Source organism: Rutidosis leptorrhynchoides, unplaced genomic scaffold, assembly GCF_046630445.1.
Source record: "Rutidosis leptorrhynchoides isolate AG116_Rl617_1_P2 unplaced genomic scaffold, CSIRO_AGI_Rlap_v1 contig113, whole genome shotgun sequence".
NCBI classification, from domain to species: domain Eukaryota; kingdom Viridiplantae; phylum Streptophyta; class Magnoliopsida; order Asterales; family Asteraceae; genus Rutidosis; species Rutidosis leptorrhynchoides.
This window is the reverse complement of record NW_027266368.1, coordinates 45,784-71,192: the sequence shown is the minus strand read 5'-3', so window position 1 is coordinate 71,192 and position 25,409 is coordinate 45,784. Positions and strand designations below refer to the sequence as shown.

Here is a 25,409-nt window from a genome sequence, read left to right as displayed (position 1 = left end):
TGGCCATCAAAAATCATTTACCATCACAATAAACTTACTGACTTAAGATGGCTACCAACCTATTTTTCTTTTTGATAAAAGGTTAAAATTTTATTAATTAAATAATTAGGTGTCGAGTTCGCTAATGTCAAGCTATCCCTGCACCGACCGGATGAAACCACATGGGAACCGTACGTGTGGGGAGAGCGTCTTTGAAAGCGAACTATCGGAGGAGGATATCCTCAAATACAATTGAGAAAGTACCTATGTAGCAGAAATAACAATGAAGAAAAGAGACTAGCTATTACAATTAAAAAAAAAAACAAGAAACTTGCTCCCGGAGATGATGATAATTCTTCCATACATCAGCTCTTCTCCATTCTTCACTTTTCATATCATGCATCCCCACTAGACCGACTCCTCATGCATCCCCATTTTACTGACTCGCAAAGAAGAAGAATCCTAGAGGTTAGGACTGTCCTGTGATATGGAGAGACCGTGTCCATACCATTCTTTACTGATACTTGGAGACCTGATAGCTTCTATGAGAAGATTAAAAGAATCGTGACTTGCGATTACATAGACTCTGCTTGCTAGGTCAGTTTTATTTACATTGATGTGATAAGCCCTTCAATCTAAGTTACAAAAAAAATAAAAATTAGGACATCTTGCATTAACATGTAGCGAATGTGTTTGATTTGGTATCTGACTTGAGTTGGTTTGGTTTAGATATTATGCAGGTTTGTTTTCTAAGTGTTGTCTGAACTTTGTAATGTTCGTCAATTAGACTTTAATATATAGCATAGAGATGTCATAATGTTTTCTGATAATTTTGGCGCATCCTTTTTGCAGGTGTCGATTTGCTTATGAAGGGCGTAGGAAAAGATTGTACATCATTAATCAGTATCCTTTAAAGTATGTTTTCCATATATTCGACTCGATTTCTTGCCCTTTAAGTTCACATGCATCACTGACCCCTCAATTTCTTATGCAGCTGTCTTCTTTAACAGTGCTTTTCAGATAAATACCATGCCTGGGTAATTGCGGAATTCTTACAAGAGAAGTGCCTTGTTGGTGTGTTGGACGACGGTCAGTGAATAGAATGGTCTGACATTAATTCGTTCTAGTCTAACATGGAAAATTAGAAACGATATATCACCCCTTTTTATTCTTAGGGATAACAATTTGTTATGTAATTCTTGGAACAAGAAAACCTTGATGTAATTTTGATGCATGAAATGATGTAATTTTGCGCATGAAATGCTAAAAGAATAATGTGATTCATTTTGCATGATATGGATTTGTTATTATAAGATCACTTTCGTAATTCTTGTCTTATCCAATTCTAGTGGCCGATGAGCATTACAAAGACTGATCAAGAAGTATTATGTTCCTTTGCAAGCATTACTGATGGAGGACCATATCCTCTAAGAGACAATTTGGGTCGTACTTCCCATTTCTCTTGTCAAGGAAGCAAATTATCAAGAAGAAATTCCTACGCTTGCCGTGCAAGGAAACAACCACAAAGCAAAAAAAGAAAGAGGACTTAGAATGGAGAATCGGAAAGATCAAAGATGGAGTCTCCCTTAGCATTCATGAGCTCGGTTTGATTAATCAATTAGACGATGAATTGCTGGATTTAATCCCACCCGATTTGATTTTCCAATTAATCCCTTATAATTGATGATTTGAACCATGGTTTAATTTCATTTCAGTTTTATGGTGTTTAGGCCGAATATTGTGTTAAGCTAGGGCCTTTTGATTTTCCTTTTGAACTATTTATCATCTGTTAGTTTATTAAAGGCTAGCATTTAACTTTATAACTGCTTTGAGAATTAGAAGAGTTGAGAATTATTCAACTTTCTCAAAGCCTTATATATTGTTGAGGGAAATAAAGGGAAGACAGATTTTTGAAAAGACAAAACGCGGATAGTAAAACCTAGTTGTGAAACGACTCAAAAGGAATCTGAGTTTGTATGTTTTCCCAAAAATATTCTAAGTTTGTCGATTAAATCTGAAAATCGTCTAAGTTTGTCGATTAAATTTGAAAATCGTCACATTTTCTGTCAGTCCAGTTTGACCTCGCCACACAAAACGTTGATTTCTCTTTCAATTTAATTCTTATTTGAGTGATTCCAAAACCACATAAAACTAGACATCTTAAGGTACAGTTTTATCTTTGGGTTTCGTTCAATTCCGATTCTAATTGAACCCGTTATCGTCGTCCAGAATTTGCACCAAAACAGCCGTTATGTTCTGCATGCCAAAATGCAACGCGCATAAAACACAAACTACACATTAGGAAATTCTCGTTTTGAGCTTGTTGGAAAGAAGATATCTTTCTCTTCAATTTTACACCAAGCTTGACCTTTTTCTGATCAGTATTGAGCCCGTAATCGACCACCAAAGTCGACCTTATTTTCTACCCAAAAAACAGTTTTCCCAGTTTCGCTTGTTTTTCGTTTCTCCAATCAAGTTCCCACAAAACCACCACTCCAGACGCCATCATTTACTTTATTCCTAAATCACAAATCTCCCAAGTTTAATCGTGGGAAACTGGGAGCCTTTTGCCTCTGACCTAAGGCAGGTAGGAATTGAGAGACAAGTCCATTATTGGTATACATCAATATTCATATATCATGCGACAACCATTTAAAGTAAATAATTTTAGGATTGTACATTGCTTAAGGATGTCACAACTCCATTTTCGGTAAAGGGGGTGAAACTACAGGGCATAAAGCCTACATATTCATTTTCATACACAACGCCAAATCTAAAGCGCAGGAAGCTAGTAACATTTTTCACAATATTAAGGTGAACCGAAGCGGTTTGTCAGTTTGGTCAGGTTAATTGGACAGTCCTGCTTTGAAATGTTTTATTTTTAGTCTGTTTCCGTCTTACTCTTGGCAAACTAGACTTTACTCATTGAACTTTCAAGGAGAATCAACTAATTTGTCGTTCCCAATCTTCATATATTGCATTTACTAGGAATTCCTATGCTTTGAAATTTAATTACCATGTACATTCATTCATGCTGGAAGAACTGCAGGTTTTGAAGAATCTGGTAATGATTTGGGTGATCTTCCAAGTAAGAGTACAAGCACAATAGTTCCGGAAATGCAGCCTTCACAAGATATTCTTCCGTAAGGAGCTGTTTTTCCATGATATCTAGGAAATCAAACGGAGCACTTAATTGAGAATCATGATGATCCAGAGCTACCTTTAATCCAAATTTCAACGGTTGCGCATGAAGAATCTCAAAGAAATCAATCAGGGGCACATTCCGAGAATCAAGAAGATTTAGAGATGGCTTTAATCCAAAATGTCGAGAAGATTGGAACCAATTCTGGTGGTGATTCTGATGTGGTTTCTTTGGCAACAAAAGCTCCATTTCAAATCGTTAGTTCAGATTTGGTCACTGCCCCAGTTACCTTTACCAATTCAAATTTTATCTTGGCACCTAAGAAATCAAAGAAATCTGTCAATAACGCCCTCGCCACTCATAGGCGTTCCAACAGGGCTGTGAAAAGTGTGTGCAAGACGTAGGTGGTAGATGATTTAAATGGTCTGACTGTAGAGAACTGCAAGGAAAACAAGCTGCAACCCATTCCGGAAGAGCTTGCATCAGTAGGATTACGATTGGGTATGGATTTCGCTCTTGAAGTTGAAGAATCCATAAAAGTTATTGATAAATCTCTTCCTAAACTGCCGGTTTAGAGCTCTTGATTACTCCTTTGCCATGGTACTCATTCTATCTTCATTCATAAGGAGGGTTATCGTTAGTTCTCACCTTCGGACAAAGGTACTTTTACAACTTTTTTGAGAATAATGACGAACTTTGCAATTATCTTGTGCTTAAGCTTTGCTAGTCTATACTTGTTGTCTATTAATCTGCAAGCCAAGGTGGTTTATTTGGGTGTTCGGTATATGAACATTTTCGAGACTTTGATGACATTGAAGATGCTGTTCCTATATGTGGCGATTTAATCTTTGTAACCATGCATCGAGGCGTGTGTTGGTATAGAGCTGCGAACTTATATTTTGTTTCACAGCGGGAAAACTTTTACCATCTTCGATTGGAGTTCAGATATGGTCATACAAGCGGATAAATTGATAGTTTTGACATTTCACTTCATACACTTTTAATGAGCATTAAAGTCTAATTTTTTTCCTATTTAGTGGATGACATGTATCCAACCTAACTTGCACATAATTTTTTCTTCGAATTTTTTGTAATTTGTCCCGATAGTTTGATTGTGGACGATGTTTTCGATAACACCTACGATTTTTACCTAATTTGGAGGACATATCTCTCATCCGAAAACTATCTCAATTGACATAAACAAATTTAACCATTTAAACATTAATAATATTGCTACCTCCTTTATATAAAAAAGAAAAATCCATTTTTCTATACTTTCATATTGTAGGTAACATTTTTGTTATTCTTCTTCTTGATAATTTTAATTGCTTGCATTGAAACAGGATAAGAGGCATAGCTCTAAGAGAGAGATTACATCGATCTCAACCTCACTCATGAAAACCAAAAAAGGATAAAGAAGATGAAGAATAATGATTTTCCAAGTGACAAATCAGCGGAAAATTATAAATGTATTATGTTCAAAATAAACGTGAACATTTGTACAAGATTTATAAAACGGGTGAATATTTGTGGTATGATCGGATTTTTCATTGCCGGTCATACTCCCCTAATGACGGTGATTAACAAAAAAAACCTTGAACCTGCAATGGGAATGCCGGTCAAAGCCTTGAACAGGCAATACCATTGCCGGTCAAAGCTTCTTCTTTTTTTTCCCTTTTGCTCTTTCTATTATGTATTGTGTAGTGTTTTTTGTTTTGATTCAAGACCGGCAATGGCATTGCCGGTCATAACATCATAATTAACTTCCCTAAATACGGATTAGTAAGACTGGCAATGCCATTGCCGGTCCGACTCATTGATGTTCACCTCCGCTTGCTACTGTACACAAAAGTAGCGTACCCGACAAATCAGTCATTTCATAACCCATTGCTATTGTTGGGAAGCGTGATTATGAATGATGTTCACGAGTCTTTCGATGAGATCTCTGATGAGGATTGATAACGCCCAAAAATGTTATAATTTTTTTTCGATTTTCTCATCATTTAGTTAATTTTCTTTATTTTTTGGATTTTATTTTGGTATTATTTTTGTGATGCAAATGCAGGAATTAGGATATTATTTGATGTTTTGATAGGAGTTTATGCAAATATTCTGACTTCATCGTGATTTTTGGACATCATCCGGTGCGAAAGAGAAAACGTGTTCAACATAAAAGTTGTAACTTGATGTCTTAGCTTTCCAAAGCATCAAGAATCAGGTCTTTTGGATATTGGGAGCTCAAGTAATGACGAAAATACGAAAACTGGACGAAGGATGCAGTTCCCGACGCCTTAGGTGTTGGATTCACGCCTAAGGCGTGGGAGCACAGTAAGGCGACGTCCAGAGTGTCAGGTTGATGCCTAAGGCGTGAGATCGACGGAAAAAAAAGGCCAATTCAAATAGGAAACTCGATTCTTAGACTTCAAACCCTTGTACTATAAATATTAGAAATCCTATTCATTAATTGAGATCTGGAGATTGAAGAATACAATTCTTAGAGTAAGGAGATCGCGAAAATATGAGCAACGGCGAAGATTCAACTTATGTTATTTTCTTTGTTGTTTATTATCATGTCTCCAAACTTTGAATTTTGTAATCTCTTCTACACCATGAACTAATCCCTTAATCTAGGGTTGATGAAGCGTTTGCAATTCAATATGTTTTGAGATTGACGTCTTTTCCTATTAATCGATTCATGAATTTATTTTTGTTAAATTGTTCTCAATGCTTTAATTTGTTTGATTACCAAATTGATTGATTGATTATCTTAATCAAAATTTAAGAATAGTGAGATTGAGATTAGAACTTATTTAACAAATAATTGATTGACTTTATGTTTGATTTGTCGACAAAAGTAGGAATATAGCTAGTTGATCAATTAACCTACTCTTGACACGAATTGAGAATTTAATGCAATTAGGGTTAATTCGTACACATTCGACATATATGGTTGTTTAATTCTAATTAGGGACATAATCAAAGGTCGGAAGACACTTATGAATAATTATGGGTATTGTGTAGTAAATTTGGGAATCGAGTGATAGGAATTGATAGTTAATCATGTTCGCAAGACCCTAGATATTCAATCATTTATTGTCTCAACTTCAATATTGCGTGCTATTTTATGTTCTTAGTTTTAATACAACAATCCACTACTAAAATTTGTCTGGACAATAAATCGAATTTCGACACTAGTACTTGATTTAAATTCTTCACGATTTTTTAAGATCGATAATCAGACGTCATAATCCCATTACTACTTGAAGCGACATGTACACTTGCGTGTAAGTGGTTTTAGCGGTGATGATGAGGACGATAACGACGACGACTACGTGGATGAACTAGAAGAATTTACCATTCTCTCCGCTGAATTGTACTAGCTTTGGTTAATCTAGAAGTTTATTTATACAGGACAAAATGCTTTATTATGTTTTGGATTTAGAAGTTTAATTTTACTGGACGAAGTTTTTTCTTTTTTTCTTTTTTTTATTTTAAGTTTTGCGATTGCATTCATCAAAAATTTTATTTCCATTCATTCATAAATTCATTCATATTTTTTTTAATGGATGTCTGTAACTAACAAAGTTATCTCTTACATTTAGCTTAACTAAAACAAGCTTCCGCTATAATTTTCAGTCTCCAATCATGATCGCACTTGGTATACTTTTTTTTTTTTTTTTTCATTTTTTTTTCAGTTCATTCATTTAGAAAATAAAATAAAATGTGAAAAATACATTTCATGGCTAAGCAAAACATATTCTTAAGTGGATTCAACTTCTATTTTGTTGATGCATAAAAGAAGTTGAATGGTTATTCATCGATCCATTGTATATCGATATAGTGCATGCTCTTAGTTTGAGGCAGGTTTACGAGCGAGGAAGAAATACATTGGCGTGAATATCTCTATCCTGAAATAAATATTGTACAATAAATAAGTACACACATATATATATATATATATATATGGAAATAAGAGTGTGATCATCTACTGATGTAACTGATTTTAACAAATAAGAAGATCCCTTTAAAAAGAAGAAAGCAGAAGATTTTAATTTATACGTACGATGATATATACATGGTATAGTTGCAAAACAAACAATCTAAAATTAAATAATTAGTTACCAGTAATTAGTGAGCTAAATTAAAAATGCAAGTATCACTTACTTTCCTCCAGCGAACAAACCATCAGCAGCTTGTTCTAGGAATTTTTGAACTCTTGCACTTCCTCGTGGAGCCACACCTACAGCCTCCAGAAACTTAACCTGCAAAACAATTGGTTTTGAGAACGACAAATAACATATACTTAGTGATAATATAATTACAAATTAAAGGATTGAGTACAGATTATACTACCTATGTCCTTAATTAACCGTTAAAAATTATGTAAATATGATAATTAATTAGGAACGGTGGAAGTTTGTAAGAAAGCTTACCGTAGTTCGAGTAACGAAACGGCCTAGGCCTGTTGCGCTGAAGTTGCTCAACGAGAACAACTGACTAGAGTCCAAGACAGAATACCATGGAATTGGTGAGTCCATGGCAACATCTTTCTCCCACACAACCTTCCACGTCATCATCATAATAATAATTATACAAAAAAAAAAAAAAAAAATTGATTGTGTTTAATATCCGAAAGTTTTGGAATCCATTGTACCTCAAATCCAGCTTGCTTAAGAGCCTCTAGGCATTGTTTAGTGGTTCGAATATCCGGCAAGCCACTCCCGATCTCGATTTCGGCCTGTACACGTTTATTATCACAACGTTAAAAAAAAATATCATACTCTTTTTACATCAAAATACATAATGTTTGACGTGATACGGAGGGAGTAATAAATTATGACATGCAACAAAGTTAATTAGTTAGAAATTTACCTTTATATTCTGGTGTTCTTTACTCTCGGGATTGAAAGAATTCGTCATATACCATTCATATGCACCAAAACATTGCCCTGGCTTTAGCACCCTGTAAATTTCTTTGTAGCATCCGTACTGAAAAGAAATAAAAAAATAGATGTTACGAGTAATTTCAGGCATTTTGAATCAGTTCAGATTTAAATCAAATGAAATTTGAGAAGTTGATTTCGAGTCAATTTATTTATTTATTTATTTAAAAAAATTACATTCATTATCTGGTTCGCGACAAGTAGCTTCAATTGCATAAAATCATCTTCATGAAATCGGCCTACAAAAATTAATTAAGTACACTATTATTTGGAGATAATAAAATATTTATACTGTTCGCATTCAACTATCCTGATTTAATTTAGAATGTTTCAACACTTATAAGCCAATTAAGTATAATCACAACATAATTTATGTGTCAAACCTTGACGAAATCCACTCCCGGCTATACGATTTAGCTCCTGACAAGAGAATTTTCACTTTGCTCATGAATTCAATTATAGAATTAACGTACAAAATATATAAATCTAAATAAATAACCTTAAAATTGATACATAAAGATTAAAGAAAGTTAAGTATTATATGTTGAATTGACTATGTGTTATTTAATCCTGTCACGGATGTGAAACTGCAATGAATTTGAATCCCAAACCATTAATCCGATTTTATATCCATCAATTTAAATTTAAAACTAATTTATATATTTTTTTTTGGATCAATATAAGTTAACCACAGTATGTTATGTGATAAAAAATTTAAAAATAAAATATAATTACAAAAATTGACATGCAGCAACTTCAACCATGCTAATTGAATTTCATATGTATGTACCAAATATTGATCAATTTTCCCGAAATAGAATTTTTAAAATTCAAAAAAAGAATTTCTCAAAACGGTGTTCAGAAAAAAAAAAAAAAATCATCAAATCCGTATCTAACGCCTCCAAGCAAGCTAACGCCGCCATGCCCATTGAAAACATGAGATCCAAACGGCGGCGCTGAGCCATGGCTGCTTGGTGTCGAACTGACGAAGGATTAGGTCGGATCGATGGTGGGGGCCGATTTTACGGTGGAGAGAGATATCTGTTGGTGGCTCATGATGTTGTGGACGGTGGCGCTTGCTGGCTCGTAAAGAGAGCAGGCAGAGAGAAACGTAAGTAATCGTTGCTGGAAAATATGTTTTGTTGTTAGCCAGAAAACAAGTAGTTTAAATTATACACAAGTCAATTAATTGAATTAGGATTAACTTCTAATTCTTGTAGCTATTAGCTCCAGATTACAAACTCTTATATCTATCTCAATCTTGAACAATCTTTCCACATCTGTTTTGGCAAGTGAGTAACCAAAGTTGCTTGAAGGGCAAAATTATTTGCCGTATGAGAACTTTTATTTGGAATGAAAGATTTATTTAGGAAGTGTATTCTGCTTTGGGGACTTTGACGAGAAGTCCTTTCTTAATTTTCTTCTGCGTTATTTCTTTTGGTGTTGTTTCCTTTGACTGGTCATCAACTGTTGGAAAATGATTATATGTAAACACCTCTATATGCAGATACGCATGAGTCAACATGCAGTGATTAATCCAGCAATTACTATCACTCTCCGGATGGGAGCTGGTGGACATGGGGTTCCTCCATTGGGAAGCCCTGATGGCTTGTGATATTACTTCTTGTGTTAAATACTGTGTATGTATTCGTGCCCTCGTGTGTGTGGTCAGGCTTTGGCGATCTTCCATTAAATATTTTGAAATTTATTTTTACACATTCTTCTGGAAATAATTTGTTGGTTCGCGCAACATTTGCTGTATTTGAAAGTAATACAAATGATGAATCTACGATCCTTATAAGTAAAATAAAAATTAAAGCTTTACTAGCATCTCTCTACAAAATGGCCTTTGGTGCTGATTCTTTTACTGAAAAAATTGTAAAAGACGAACATATATTTTATTAAAACGACACGAGATTGTGGCTGGTTGCACAGAGTATACTTGTGTATTATACTTGTAAATGATAGTATGGCATTATGATGCTGCCAGTTTTGCTCTTAACTAAAAACGAAGCATTTTGATTCTGGAAGTTACAATCTCTTTCTCGATACAGAGATGTGTATATATGAGGAGTAAATCTGTGTTTACTTGTGACCTCATGCTGTGTGTTTTGTTTGAGGTAGAGTCAGATATAAGTTTGCATCATTTTGGAACAGGAATCATACTATTAAAGCTTTACAACGTGCGGCAAAGAATTACCATTACATGTTGGAAGCTGAAAAGAAGGTGCGTCCTTTTGCTTTACAAGTTATTACTTGCGTTCCATCAGTGTAATCTATATATTTAAGTAGATTGTGAAGAATAGTGCAAAGTGCAAACTGAAATTTTTAAATATACACAATGTCTTGACATAAATTTAATACTGAATTAGGATTAACTTCTAATTCTTATAGCTATTAGCTCTAAGAATTTGCAGCTATATTCAGAAAATCATTAAGATTAACTCATGACGCAGTCCTCTCCCAAAAGTTTTGACGCAGTGTTTCAATGCGTATTTGATTACATTGGTAGGCTCTTTGTCATGGTACGGCCTCAGAAATTGCTGTTCATGATTATTGGCGAGTGCTTAATTAGAAGGAATGCATATATGAAATATGTTTTGCACTTTTGCTAATTTCAACTTTATGGATACTACTGATAGATGCTGTTACTCCTCGAGCAAAGATGAATCAACAGCGGACTAGGCGTTTTACAGCTGCCAAAGATGCATTAGAAGCTGTGAGTACATTCATGATCCTTTTTCTGTGAGGTGTCGGTAATTTGCTTTGTTAATTGGGTTATTTAATTAAACACTATTAGACTTTGAAACCAGTTAGCTGATTTCACTACCAGAAAACATGCAATTCCCACCAATTGAATTATATAATTAGCAGCGGTTTTAACCGTCGCGAAATTTATTACCAGCGGAAGGCAAAACTGCTGCAAGTTGAGCCAATGCGAAATATTTAGCAGCGGTTTTACGCAACCGGTGGTACTGTTGGCAAGAATCGCTGGTAATTAAATTAGAATTTAGTGGCGGTTTAAGCCGCTGTGAAGTCAAAAAGTAAAAAAAAAAATATATATATATATATATATATATTTAGCAGCGGTTGCTTTGAAACCGCTACTAAGTTCATTTTTAAAATTAAAAAGAATATATATATTTATTTCCACCGATTACATTCTCTCTACAAGTGATTGCAAATCCACTCAAAACACACACATCCTACACTTATATACATTATAAGTAGTTAGCAATATCTGTCTCTGCCTTCAAAGGTAGAAACGCAAGCAGTTGTTTAACACCTGAGAGACGGAACTGTTTAATGCTGCTCCGTCGTAGCTGACATGAATTTATCTTTGGCTACCAATCCCTGTAATTCATGACAAAGAAAGATTGATCAAAAGCAGAAATGAAAATAACGTTTTCATGATGACATTAATCCATTTAAGAGTGTATGGCACCCAACCCACCATAAATAAAGGCACAGAAGCATAGTAATAATGGAGTACCTCTGTGTCTACCTCTGCTGATTCTACATCTAAGTTGGTATCAGCAAGGATTTTGATAATTTAGAATATCAGTCTAGATCGATCTGCCCTCTCCCACATAAAGCAAGCTGGAAAGAATAAATGGTAAGGTTAGTTAAATTACTAATAATAAAATATATCATGTACAAAACTGCTAGGTTAGGAATCGAATTGATTGGAGTGTACATACTTGATGATACTGTAAAAGATTGTTGATGACAGATCGTCGAAATCTTTGTAGCATATCTGGATCTTCACTTCGCGTCCATCTGTAGAACAACCACAATAAGTTTTGAAATATCAGATTATTGCACATAAAAAACAATAATTATCATCAATACTTGCTGCAACTGTTATCATTTATTTTCATATACATGCATGTGTAATTTCAAAAACAGATCAGACTTATTCCCTGCTCCATAATATAAGATAAAAATGAAGAAATATTCGTGGCGGAAAATTTACACAGCAGTGACAGGATTTATGACTCACAATCTTGTGATGATAAGTTTTGTTTGTTTCACTGATCCTTCAGTAAAAACAGTCTCCTTTGTGACATCCGGTCCCATATCTTTCAATGCCCTCATCTACACAATCAAGTATCAAAGGCAGCCATATTACTAATTCTACTTGCAAGTTAAAAGAGAAGAAAGGTCCAAGATAAATAAAGGCACTAAAATCAGCGAGATAAGAGTTGACAATAGCCACTTTACCATGTAAATGAGAGCTCCAAGGCGATCTCCAAAACTGAGCTGTCATTGGGTTACCAAGCCAGATGAGAAAAAGGACACGATATAATAGGATAACATACCAAAATGAGCAGGAAAACTAATACTAAAACAATGACTAAATAATTAGATTTCAGTTAGCCATTGAGGCATAAAATCAAACACTTTCCGGGGTTCGATTGAAAAATCCACAATTAAGTTAAAGTAAGGAAAATATAGAAAAATCCATATTGCTGCTACACCGATGCGTAGCTACAGGAAAAAATCAAAGTCCAACAAGTTGCAATAGATTGATCAATCCACAAACAGACAAATCTCGCTAACCTGAGGAATTGGATGCGGAAAATAGGAGGTAAACTTGACGATCTCTAAATCTCCAGCGGATTTCGAACATTTTGGAAATTAAACAAAACAGGATTTACTCACTTACTAGACGGATTTCAGCAGAATCTCCCAGGAATCAATCCAACCTTCGAACGATATTGAAAAATTCAAAACCTAGTTCCAAAGTCGAACGTGGAGATGCACGATTAATTAATATTAGAAAGGGAAGAGGCGATTCACCGAAGAGAGGCGTTGGAATTAAACCCCAAACGACGATGCCGGTGAAAACTCAATCCCAGAACCCGAATTTTTTTAGATTTGATTTTCATTTAATCAAGGAATGACTGAAAACATACGTGGCCAAGAGAAATACGCTAAGTGAGAATTTTTTTAAATGACATTTTGCTGCAGACAAGAAAAAACTGCTGGGCAATGTAACGATTTTCCATCGTTTTTGTTCAAACCGATTGTAATTGGACCAATTTCCTAACGGTTTATAAGAAAACTGTCGCTAATTTGTCTCGGTTCACAAGAACCGCTGCTAAATCTATCGAACTGTTGGTAATTTGTGGCGGTTTATAAACCGCTGCTAAATAACCGATAGCATTTGACCTTTTTCTGGTAGTGTTTAAGCCGTCTCTTTTTCAAGTTGAATGATATTCTATCTCTGATCATTGTGGCCTTCTTTAGTATTCATGCAAATAATACTTGAGCTTTTATTAGAGGACATTGTGTCAGAAAAATGAAGGGTGCAAAAAATGTGCTGTGTCTATCAATGTGAAAGATTGAAGATTAGTGTACTCCATTGATCTGTTCTTTTTACTTCCCATCTCTGATTAATTTACTTGGTGGCTGAATTCTTATTCAGGATGACACTGTTATTATTGTATATCACAATGGTGCCTTTAATTTGCTAACTGTTGCTTTTCTTTTGCACTTTTGAGTGATGATGGTTACAAGCATGAAATGTCGTGCAGCTGGTATTGGTTCAAGGAAATGACTGATGCTCAGAAATTGTATGCCCTTAATAGTCTGGAGCTGCTTATTTCTCTTTGTATAGCATCGTTTTACAAAGATACTGAATATAGTTTAAATTAATGCAATACAAGCTTGAGCTGCATCTCCATCTATCTGAGTAAGTCGTTGGTGCAAGCAATTTATTTTGATTCTACTTATATCGAACATTTTCGTTATATTATATCATGAAATTTAGGATGAATTTTAATAAATTGCTGAATTTTATATGATTTTATTGGAATAAACAAATACTGTCAAATAATGAGTCTATTTTGGAATTCAATTTACTCATTATGGAATTTATTTCGAGTTCAGAGAGTCCGGAAGAATCTTTTTGATAAAGCTTTGTTTTCAATCTTAGAATCAAATATGTTTGTACAAAATAATTGGATAAATATGTTACATTCCGAATTATTAATTCATTAGATGTAGAATTTTAGTTTAATATCATGTATATATATATTCATTATATAATAAGACATACGATTAGAATTAAAATGTGATTGTGACATTTGGTAATTTTATATTAAAAATTAAATAGATATAAAGATTGAATTGTAATTTATGAAACTAGTCAGTGGGCCCGTCCGTACTTTTAAAAATAAATAGTTTAAATATATATTATAAAAAATTATATAATAATTATTTGCATTAAACATTATTAAATTTATGTCAAATATTATATCAAAAGAAAATTATTTTAACTTTATATGGATTTGAATTATTTTGATTTTATTTCAAAATTTACAACCCTATTAGAATTAAAAATTTATTTTGTTTGAAAAATAAGATATGTCCGTTTTAATTAATAATAGGAAAAAAATATAGCGAATTTTTATTAGGAATAATAGTTTAAATAAAAAAATTCAAAAAAAATAATATATATTTTAATTTGATTAGGAATAATTTTTTTAGCAATATGCCCGTTTGAATAGGAAAAAAAGAAGTTGTGTCCGTTTTAATTAGCAAAAAAAAATATATAATGGATTTTAATTAAGCAAAATTGTTAAATAAAAATATTAGAAAAAAATATAGTGTATTATAATTTTATTAGGGATATGTTTTTATTGTGTTTTGATTTCCTAATTAGAATATAAAAAATCATAGACTTAAAATTGTAATTTGAAACTTAATTAAACTCAAATTTCTAAATGAAGAATGTAGTTTAATAAAGAAATTTAGAAAAAACTAATATATATTATTATTTGATTAGGAATAATTTTTTTACCAATATGCCCGCTTGAATAGGAAAAAAAGAAGATGTATTTATTTTAATTATGAATAGGAAAAAAGAATATGATGAATATTTATTAGGAAAAATTGTTTAATAAAAGAATAGAAAAAAATATAGTGTATTAAAATTTTATTAGGATTTTTTTAAAAAATAATGGATAGAAAATTGATTAGGAATAAAACTATTATATTAAGAAAAAGTAATTGATAGAATTTTATTAGGAATCATTATGTTTTTATTATATTTTGATTCCTGATTAGAAAAGGAAAAAAAATAATATAATTGAATTAAAATTATAACTTGAAACCTAATTAAACTTAAAGTTCTTATATACATGTGTCAAATTACTATTCGTTAATAAAACGTCATATGTCGGATGTTGATTTGACAATAAAATTTACAATAAAATTACAATTGAGACAAATTAAAAAAATCTCTCTATTGTCTATAAGATATTAGAGTACTTGAAATCATCATTAGATGATAATGCGGGGTTATAATTATAAGTTTTAAAAACTTACCTCGGTGGAAGCGCATTACTAAAAGAAAAAAATAAAAAAAAATTAATTAATTTTTTTGTTTGCTTTTTGGTGGTGGAAAGAAAACAAAGGGTGTAAAATAGAGAGAACAGATTGATTTTCACAAATCAGAGATGAGAAAAGCTGTGTATTGTGTTATTTGGGATTAAATGGAGCATCAAATACGTTTGTTTTTTTCAAGTAAAGAGGAGAGTCAAAAAATATTAACAAGAAAAAATATTTGGGTAAGTTGAGCATAATTTTTTAATCCTTAATTTAGAATTAAATTATTGTTTAATCAATTTTTTGACTTAATTTTCGGACATCACTTTGCTCTCAATTAATTTTTATTAAGCCGTGAATGGAAATGGCGGTAGTTTTCCAGTTAATTTAATAGGTGTTGATTATCATCCTGGTTTAGATTGAGATTATACTCACTGTTAATTGTGAATTTGGTGTATTGATCTTTGAATAGCATAATTATGTAAGTAATTTTGAAGAAATCCACAATAATAAGTTAAAATTAACAATATGATATAAAACTTTGAAAATGGGAAATGTGATTTGGTCAAATAATGCTCACGCCTGATCTCTTTAATTTTCAGAGTTAAATGTTTACAAGTATTTTAATAAAGATACAATTTGGAATTATTTTAAGATTGTCCTGGTTGTAGAGGTTGTCTTAACTTTAGAATTGGAGATTCTGTAGTAATTTGGAGTGTGTACTGGGAAATGAAGAGTAAATTGAGTGTTTTGAGTTATGGGTTTTTAAACCCGAGTATCTTCAAATTTTAGCTTATAATGATGACCGACATGCTCATATATGTGTGCATGGTGTATGTAGAAAATATGCATCACGTTAGTGGTTTATGGAAATTGATAAATTTTAATTATCGAATAGGTTACGAAATTGTGCAGAGCATGTTATCATCATTGTATCTTGGAATATGAATTTCATCGCAAATGAGGTAATTACCCGATATACTATATGATAATATAATGGTTTTTTAATAAATCGTATTTTTGTGGTTGTATATATATATATTATATATAAATGTGTTTGGAAAGTATGTTTGAGGAATTTGGTTGTGAAAATTAATTATTGCGTATCGATTTGAGAATCGAAACGATATTTTTCGGTTGATTTGGTGAAATATAATTATTGAATCGAAGTTTCAAGCTTTCACTAATTGATTGACTTTAAATCATTTTTATCCATGAATTTTATATTAATTAATGAAAACTGATTTTTAAATGATTTGAAAAATACTTGAAAAATAATTCGTGGAAATAAATTCGAGTTTATTGGTGTAAGCGACTTCCATATAAATTTCTGAAAACTAATTTTTATTCTGGTTTTTGAAATTGGATTCGAGATGATTTATCGAAAGGAAGTATAAATACTTCTATTGACACACGTGTAGGTTATGACCATAAACTGATTGTATGGGACTGTCTATTGTTGGATCCCCTCATTATCTATCATTGAGGCTAGAGTGACATTTGTAACGAACGGGCCCATGGTGAGGTCGAGATATACTTTGTGCTAACCTAAACCAAAAGACGTGGTAAGGCGTATCGTTAGTGTACCTAAACAGGATCTAGGTACCACGTGCCAACCGACCGACTTGGTTAAATGTCGAAGTTTCACTGGATTAACAAACCATTTTGATTTTGCTCAATTCTGATTTGATAAAAATCACTTTAAAAGCAGATTTAGATTTGTGAAGTGTAAACTATGATGAGTTTTGATTAAAAAAAAATATAAATATATTCATTCCGTATTCGTGATAATTAAAGTTTTCAAAATCTTTTAATTGGTTTTGAAACTTCTGCGGATGTACTGAATATTGGCTACCTTTATATTATTATATTTTGTATTTGGTACTTACTGAGTGATCCCCACTCATCCCAAAAAATATATATTTCTTTCCAGATTTTGCAGGACTAGGTTCGATACTCAACCCTCGTCTACTCGAGAACTTATTCCGGGAGCTTGCGATCTTTTTTTTTTGGTATATCTCCCATGTACATTAATCGTTTGGGATTGTAAACTAACAATGTAAATTCTAATCTAGTTAAACTATGTGTTGGTAGAATTTGGTTGTATGACTTACGATTTTTGTCTGGTAGGACTATTGTGGGCGTAGATGTTATAAAGCCGATTTTTCTTTGTTTTTAGTCAGAGGTCGTTATGTAATTATTTAATGAAATCATGTGGTTGGCTATATTTGGACAGAGTTTGATATTTTGAGGCTTGTCATGATCTCGGGTCTAGTGGATTACGACGCCGATCATAACATGGGATTTAGGGTTGTGACAAAATATTCACAGCTCAAATGGATTGTAGTAGACACTAGCTGATGCTAGATACTTCTAAAACAAGCAACCTAAAGATCAAGCTGTCTACAAATGTATATTCTCCTATATGAATTGCAGCTTCTGATTGGTGATGACTGTAAAATCCTCGAGTCTGAATCCGTAGGCTTTAAAGAAAATATTCTATCATTTTTATTTTTACAAGGTAGTGAATAAATGCAAAAATTCCACGTATAGTATTTCTTTTGCCTAGATGCCAAGTCTGTATTCGCCTAGAGTTATAGAATTGACCTCCCATTAATCTATATTTAAACAATCTAATGTAGAGATTTATCATTCTAATAGAAAATTTAATTTAAGCGACTGTCCTTTGAAGATAATTGGTTCATGTTTAATAACTTTTATGCAGTAAAAACATACATGTAAATAAAATGAAACTAACAGATAAATCAAAAAATTACAACTAAATGTTAAACGATTATTTTGATTCATGTTCAATAACCTTTCGATTACCCTAGAACAAGAAAATGTCAAACGATTACTTTATCGACTTGACCAACCAAATTTTTACTTGGTTTTTAATTTAATATTTTTTAAGAAAATCATAGTATTTATTTGACGCTTTACGACTATCTCAATCTTTTTTTAATTATAGCGATTTATCCATACAGATTGTCAAACTTATAAATCAAAAACTTACATCCAAATATAGTTGATACATATTGACCGATGATAAAAAGAAAAGATCCATAAATCAACACAAGTGAATTTTATTGAATTCTAACGTCCATCTTCGAATGTTCGATGAAAGACTATGAAAATGACAAAAAAAAACTGTTCTTTATTTAATATTTTTACTCTTTATATTCATAATATTTAATATAGTTTGTTATATATTACTCATTTAATAATATATGGATTCTTTATTTTTTCAAATACTAATTGCAATCCGTACGCCCCGTACGGATCCCAAATTTTAGTTCATACATAAAGATTAAAGAAAGTTAAGTATTATATGTTGAATTCACTATGTGTTACCTTTCCTCTTCCGATTTGATACTCATTGTTATTTAATCCTGTCACGGATGTGAAACTGCAATGAATTTGAATCCCAAACCATTAATCCGATTTTATACCCATCAATTAAAATTTAAAACTAGTTTAAATTTTTTATTTTGTCAAATGAACTGAATTTTTAACGTAAAACTAAGAAAACCGATTGAAACAAGTGAAACCAATTTGACAATTGATCAATTCGGTTATAAGTTTATTCGATTCGATTCAAAAAGAGAGAGACTCAAATTGTTGCTGGCCTTTTTTGTCGGACACGTCCATACTACTAGTGAGAAATGGACCCAAACTGTCGAATGTTTTCATTATTATCAAGGAATTTTAAATATTTTTAATAAAAAATGGTTAATTTGTGATTGTAATGAAAATTCATTTTACTACGATACAGTATCATTTTAATACATTTCATATATAATTAAACTTTTTAATTCAATTTCTTGAAAATAGTAAAAGCATTCTTGGAAATAGCATTTCCCCAAACTGCCCATTTGATTGATAAACATACCTGAATTGAGCAATCTCTCTTAATGGGCCTCCATTTCCACATCCTACGTCCAAAACCTATTACAAACGAACCTCAATTAATTGATTATTATAATAGTTGATAAATTAATAATCTCATTAAACTAATAATTTTTATTTAATCTCAAAATACAATTTTAATGATAGTTAAGATCAAAAAAAAAATTTTAATGATAGTTATATATCAGAAATTTGATAATCTGATCCTCAATAAACAAAGCAATTTAATAATTTTAATTAATTAAATGATCTTAACATTATTAATTTAATGAGATTCAATCATAGTGAAAATATAAAAAACAAACACGTCTTTTTGGTCGTAAAACTGCTTACTACTTGGATTTTTTTTTTTTTTTTGGAATACAAACCATAAAAGTCTTAGGTATTTTAGAATAGTTGGAGTCGACGAACCTTTTGTCCTGGTTTGAGACCAAGTTGTAAAGCAATAAAATGCTCATATCTTTTGCTACCTTCTCGCATACTCTCTCCTTTCAATCTAAAATTCAGTAGAAAAATGAAAATATATTTAATCTACGTATTTTTTTAAAAGTAATTTAATCTATGTATTATGAAACAGAAAATGTGAAAAGAGAAGAAGAAGGCAAACATGTATTAGTTAATTAATAATTTAAATTGATGAATGTATTAGTTGACCTGGGTGCAAAGTGGAAAGATTCACCCCATCCATACTCACAAAAGCTTGTCACAAGTTCATAGTACTTGTTAACCTGAAAATTGAAATCCAATAAATGAAAATCAAAACCTTCTAATTTACACATTATTAGGACAATAAACCATATATCTCATATCCATAATTAAGTCATAACTGTTAATCAAACTATAACTAAGTAAAATTTCACTCAAATTTAATCTGATATCATTTTAAAATAAATTATAATCATGTCATATATATATATTTATTAATTTAATATTTGATTTAAAAAAAAATTAAGTAACAAAAACTTATCCGGAGTGTACCAAGTCAGTGTACTGAGCTGTTCTCTTTTCCTGCTCACCTTTATAAAAAGTATGGTACTTCTCATATCTGAATTATGCATTAAATGGCACATGAACAACTAACTATATTGTAAAAATTATATCGTCACGCGATTCAATATTTACAATAAAAACAAATAATATAATATATAATCTAAGACTGTATTTATTTTACTTAGGTACGGTACCATTCCGTAAGACGGACATTACTGACAATTTATAATTTTTTTAGAATGAATTATTGATAGAACTCAATATATATGGTTATTCATTTTTTTGGTTGAGAAAATAAATTAATTTTGTTGTCATATTTCAATAGGTTTGATAAACATATTCGATTTCATGTTCTCATTTAGGCTATTGCAGAGTTCGCAATAAATATCAATTCCGGATCGTTTTGTTCCATCCTTATATACGTGATATTTCTCATCATTCTCTAATGTATGAAGTGCGGGGTTCCATTCTTCAAGATGAAGAATGAGGAAGTTATAGATATGACTAATTATGTTTGTATTTAAAAAAAAAAATCATCTCGAGGAAATACAAATGAGATAATGTAAATGTTATATCCCGATTATTTATTAATTAGACGTAGAATTTTTAATTTAATGTTATGCATACATTCATCATCTAACAAGATGCATGATTAGATTAAAATATTTTCGTGATATGTCATGTTATGTTGTAATGTTATATTAGAAATTAAATAGATATAAAGACTAAATTATGATTTATTAAACATGAAAGTATGTGGGATAAATTATGGAAAGCGTGAGGATGTAATTGTAGTTTTGAAAAACTTTAAGATTCTAAAATCTATCACCACTTCGATGGAAGCCATAAAGTGTTAAAAGAAAACAACGGGGCCATAAAATGTTAAAAGAAAACAACGGGAGAGAAAAAAAAAGTTCTGGTATGCACAATTATCGTAAAACGGACGAATGGAGTATCAATCGAAATTTGATCGTTCTGATTTTTGGATATAATGTTCCCAACACGTCCTTATTTATTCTGGCCAAAGGAATTTCAATTCCAATGAATGGTTTATGAGATATCTAGTTCGAAATTTACTGTTGTTGCAAGATGTTTTGATGCTGTGTATTTCGGGTTTTTTTTATCATGAAAATTTCGACTATATGGCATGTATTATATATGTATAGAAAGCTCTATATGTGTACTTTAGTGTGTTTCAAACGGTTCTTAAATTGGATTTTTTTAGATTAAATTATGTGTTTTTGAATGGCTGAAGGTCTATCTGTAAAATTCAAGATAGGTAGTCTGCTGATGCACTGTATTGCGTGATGTTTTCGATCCTGATAAAATCATATATATGATATGTATAGAAAGCTGTGTGTGTCAATTTTAACATGGTTCAAACGATTTGTGAATTGGACTTCTAGAACTGGAGTTAGGTGTTTTTGAATGATAGAAGCTCAATCTGACTAGATTACTGATTTGTTGATGCTCTGTATAAACTCATCCATATGGCATGTATGTTATATGTTGGAAAATTATGTATGTCTATTTTATCATGCTTCTAACGTTTTGTCAATTGGTATTCTTTAACTTAACTTATGGAGTTTTGAATGTGGGTATGCCATGCTGCGTAGAACCAACAAGTTCCGTGAATTTGAAAAATCATAGTAAATTCAATTAATGGAATTAGACCACGTGGAAGATCTATTTAGACAGATAAGGAAGTTGAAAGTATCTAAAATTGGTTTATTCATTGGTTGTTGTGTGAATAAATGAGAATTATTTTGAGTAAAAATATTCACCCTGAAAATTCAAATTGGTCAAGTTTGTTGTAAAACTTGTTGTGATATGTTTCTAAATAAAAATTTGTGTGCATTCAACATGACATTTAAGTTGCATTTCATGCATTCATGACATCTCAAAGATGTATGGGTATCGGTATGGATTGAGAGAAGTTGTCATAACGTCTCTAACTATTTTAGGTGACGTAGTTCGGGTTGGAAAGCGGGAGTAGGCAATCGAGTAGTGGCGTGCGAGGGGGGTGTTTTTCGACATAGGAGTTGCGTCGCAAAGAAGGTTTCAAACTTGAGTCTGAGCATGTGGTCACGAGTGTTTTAGGATAGTTGCGTTGGAGCAGAGGTAAGTACCTGATACACTATATACTAATATAACGATTTTCTAATAAACCGTATGTTTGTGGTTGTATATATATGTATGTATATATATTATATATAAATGTGCTTGGAAAGTATGTTTGAGGAATTTGTTTGTGAAAATTAATTATTGCGTATCGATTTGAGAATCGAAACGATATTTCCTTATTTGTTTGGTGAAATATAATTATTGAATCGAGGTTTCAAGTTTTCACTAATTGATTGACTTTTAAACTATTTTTATCCATGAATTTTATATTAATCAATGAAAACTGAGTTCTAAATGATTTGAGAAATGCTTGAGAAATAATTCGTGGAAATAAATTCGAGTTTATTGGTGTAAGCGACTTTCATATAAATTTTTAAAAACTAATTTTTGATTCTGGTTTTTGAGATTGGATTCGGGATGATTTATCGAAGAGAAGTATAAATACTTTTTATTGGCACACGTGTAGGTTCTGGCCATAGACCGATTATATGGGACTATCTATTGTTCGGTCCCGTCACTGTCTATCATTGAGGGTAGAATGACATTGGTAACGAACGGGCCCACGGTAAGGCCAAGGTATGCTTTGTGCTAACCTAAACCAAAAGACGTGGTAAGGCGTATCGTTACTGTACCTAGACAAGATCTAGGTACCACATGCCAACCGACTGACTTGGTTAAATGTCGGAGCTTCACTGGATTAATAAACCATTTCGATTTTGCTCAATTCTGACTTGATAAAAACCACTTTAATGGTTTGGATTTCAAATCGATAAATCCACGTTTCAAAGCGGATTTCGATTTGTGAAGTATGAACTATGATGATATTTGATAAAAATATAAATATATTCACTCCGTATTCGAGATAAATAAAGTTCTCAAAATCTTTTAATTGATTTTGAAACTTATGTGGATGTACTGAATATTAGTCTACATTTATATTATTATATTTTATATTTGATACTTACTGAGTGCGTTGTCACTCATCCAAATACTATATTATTTTTCTTGCAGTGCATAGTTTAGGCGACTCGAGGAAGCGCGTGAAGATTTTGATTTTCTTTTGTTATATAAACTTTTATAATTTTACGAATAGATGTAAATTACATGTTGATAGAGTTGAATTGTAAAAATATAAAAACTTATTAAGTTATTCATTAAATTATATTATAATTTAATACTTGTGAATTCGTAAATAATAATTAGGTTGATCTTCATCTCGCTTGAAAAGATTAGGACGCCGATCGCGATCATGATGAATTTTGGATCGTAACAGTAAAATATTTATGTAGTGATTCAAACAACGACAGACCATAGTCATAAAAATACAGTCTGCTACTCATAAAAAAAAAAAGTCCCCCGTGTACATATAATATGTTCTTTCTAGCCCACATGATAATATGCATTTATATATTTTAATTATTTTTTACTGATATATATAAATCTAGCCCTATTTACAACTCTCGTGATTTATCCACGGATTAAGATAGTTGAATGAGTAATACCTTATTCATCAATTCATAAAAAAGAATATTTTATTCATCAAAAAATAAAAAGAGTAATACCTCTTTTTTCGTTTTTTTTAATAATAATTTTTTTTATTCAACAAATTTAGACTACATAAAGAGATAACGAAATTGGATTACATAAAGAGATAGTCTTCTACCAACTAAAACTTTTTATAATTAAAATTATAATTTTAGAAAATCAATCTCATAACCTCTAGAATAAAATCATCCCGATAACCATTAGACCAACAAAACCTAATTGGAATAACTTCCTTTGCTAATTAATAAAAACAGTGATATATGAGACTAGAGTGTAGTTTCCAAAATTTAATCAGTGTGTTCCCCGATGGCTTAGACCAAGATTAAAGACAATAATATATACCAGGCTATCATAATAGTGATTTACCGGCTAAAAAAACGAAAGATTTTGGATTCCATTGTACTAATTATATATGGACGAATAGTTTTTCCTAAAGTCAATTTCGAGACATGATCTCAAACTAGAAAATCAAAAGTAATTAACCCTAAAAAAAAGAAAAAGAAAATCATAAGTAACGTTTTAAAATTTTAATATTTCTTTTTCGATAATAATAAATAGTACGATTAATTAACGTATATCAAACTCTATTTCTAATTATGTAGTGTCGGAAATATATCATTTTCATTTCATGTACAAAGGCATTCTTTTCGTCAAGGAATTAAAAGCTTACTCTTCGACAGCAGAGAGGACATTAGTTTTCTCGAGACCTCCACCGACGCCCGAGACAAGATCCATTGCTCCACTTCTCGACATCCTTTCAAACTGAAGAAAACTGTAGTAAATTCTGGAGAATAAACCAGTCCAAAAATGCAAGAAAATGAACGAAAACTTGTGATTATATACTCGCAACTAGCTAATACTATATATTAATATGCTAAAATAACTTACTAAAGAGATAAGAGGAAGTTTAATTATATTGTGTAATTGCCTCTGTGTTATAGGCATGGTGATGATGTGCATAGTCTTTAGGATAGGTCTGTGTATATATAGAGAAAGCTGGCGATTTTCTTCAAGGTAAATTGTAAAGAAGTTTTTGTACGGAGTAATATATAACGATAATATTAATTTAATTTGTGAATGGTTATACAAATTTACGACCAAAAAAAAAAAAAAAGACCCTTAGAATAATGTTTCAGTACCTTATCATATTCCTCATCAAATTTCACACGTTTTCGTCAATGATCACTTCAAAGGTAAATTATATTTTAATATTTATTTATATGAATCTTCAAAAAAAAATTTATTTATACAGTGAATAATAATACATGTCCATTTAAATAATCTTAAAAAATATAAATTATCAAAGTAATTCGATTGGCGCTCACAAAGGGGTTAATTAAATATCGATCGATCCATGTATGGGATGGGGTGGAGTTATCTTCAAAGGATAATGAATTTTATGACCTTGAGAACTATATCAATCTCAGGTGTAAAACCTATTT

The 25,409-nt window shown here is 31.5% G+C and overlaps 2 pseudogenes; both read right to left on the bottom strand.

Moving 5' to 3' along the window:
* Positions 1-6,971: 6,971 nt before the first annotated feature.
* LOC139881100 (cycloartenol-C-24-methyltransferase-like) lies at positions 6,972-24,720 on the bottom strand (annotated as a pseudogene).
* LOC139881095 (ACT domain-containing protein ACR12-like) lies at positions 11,318-13,754 on the bottom strand (annotated as a pseudogene).
* Positions 24,721-25,409: the final 689 nt, after the last annotated feature.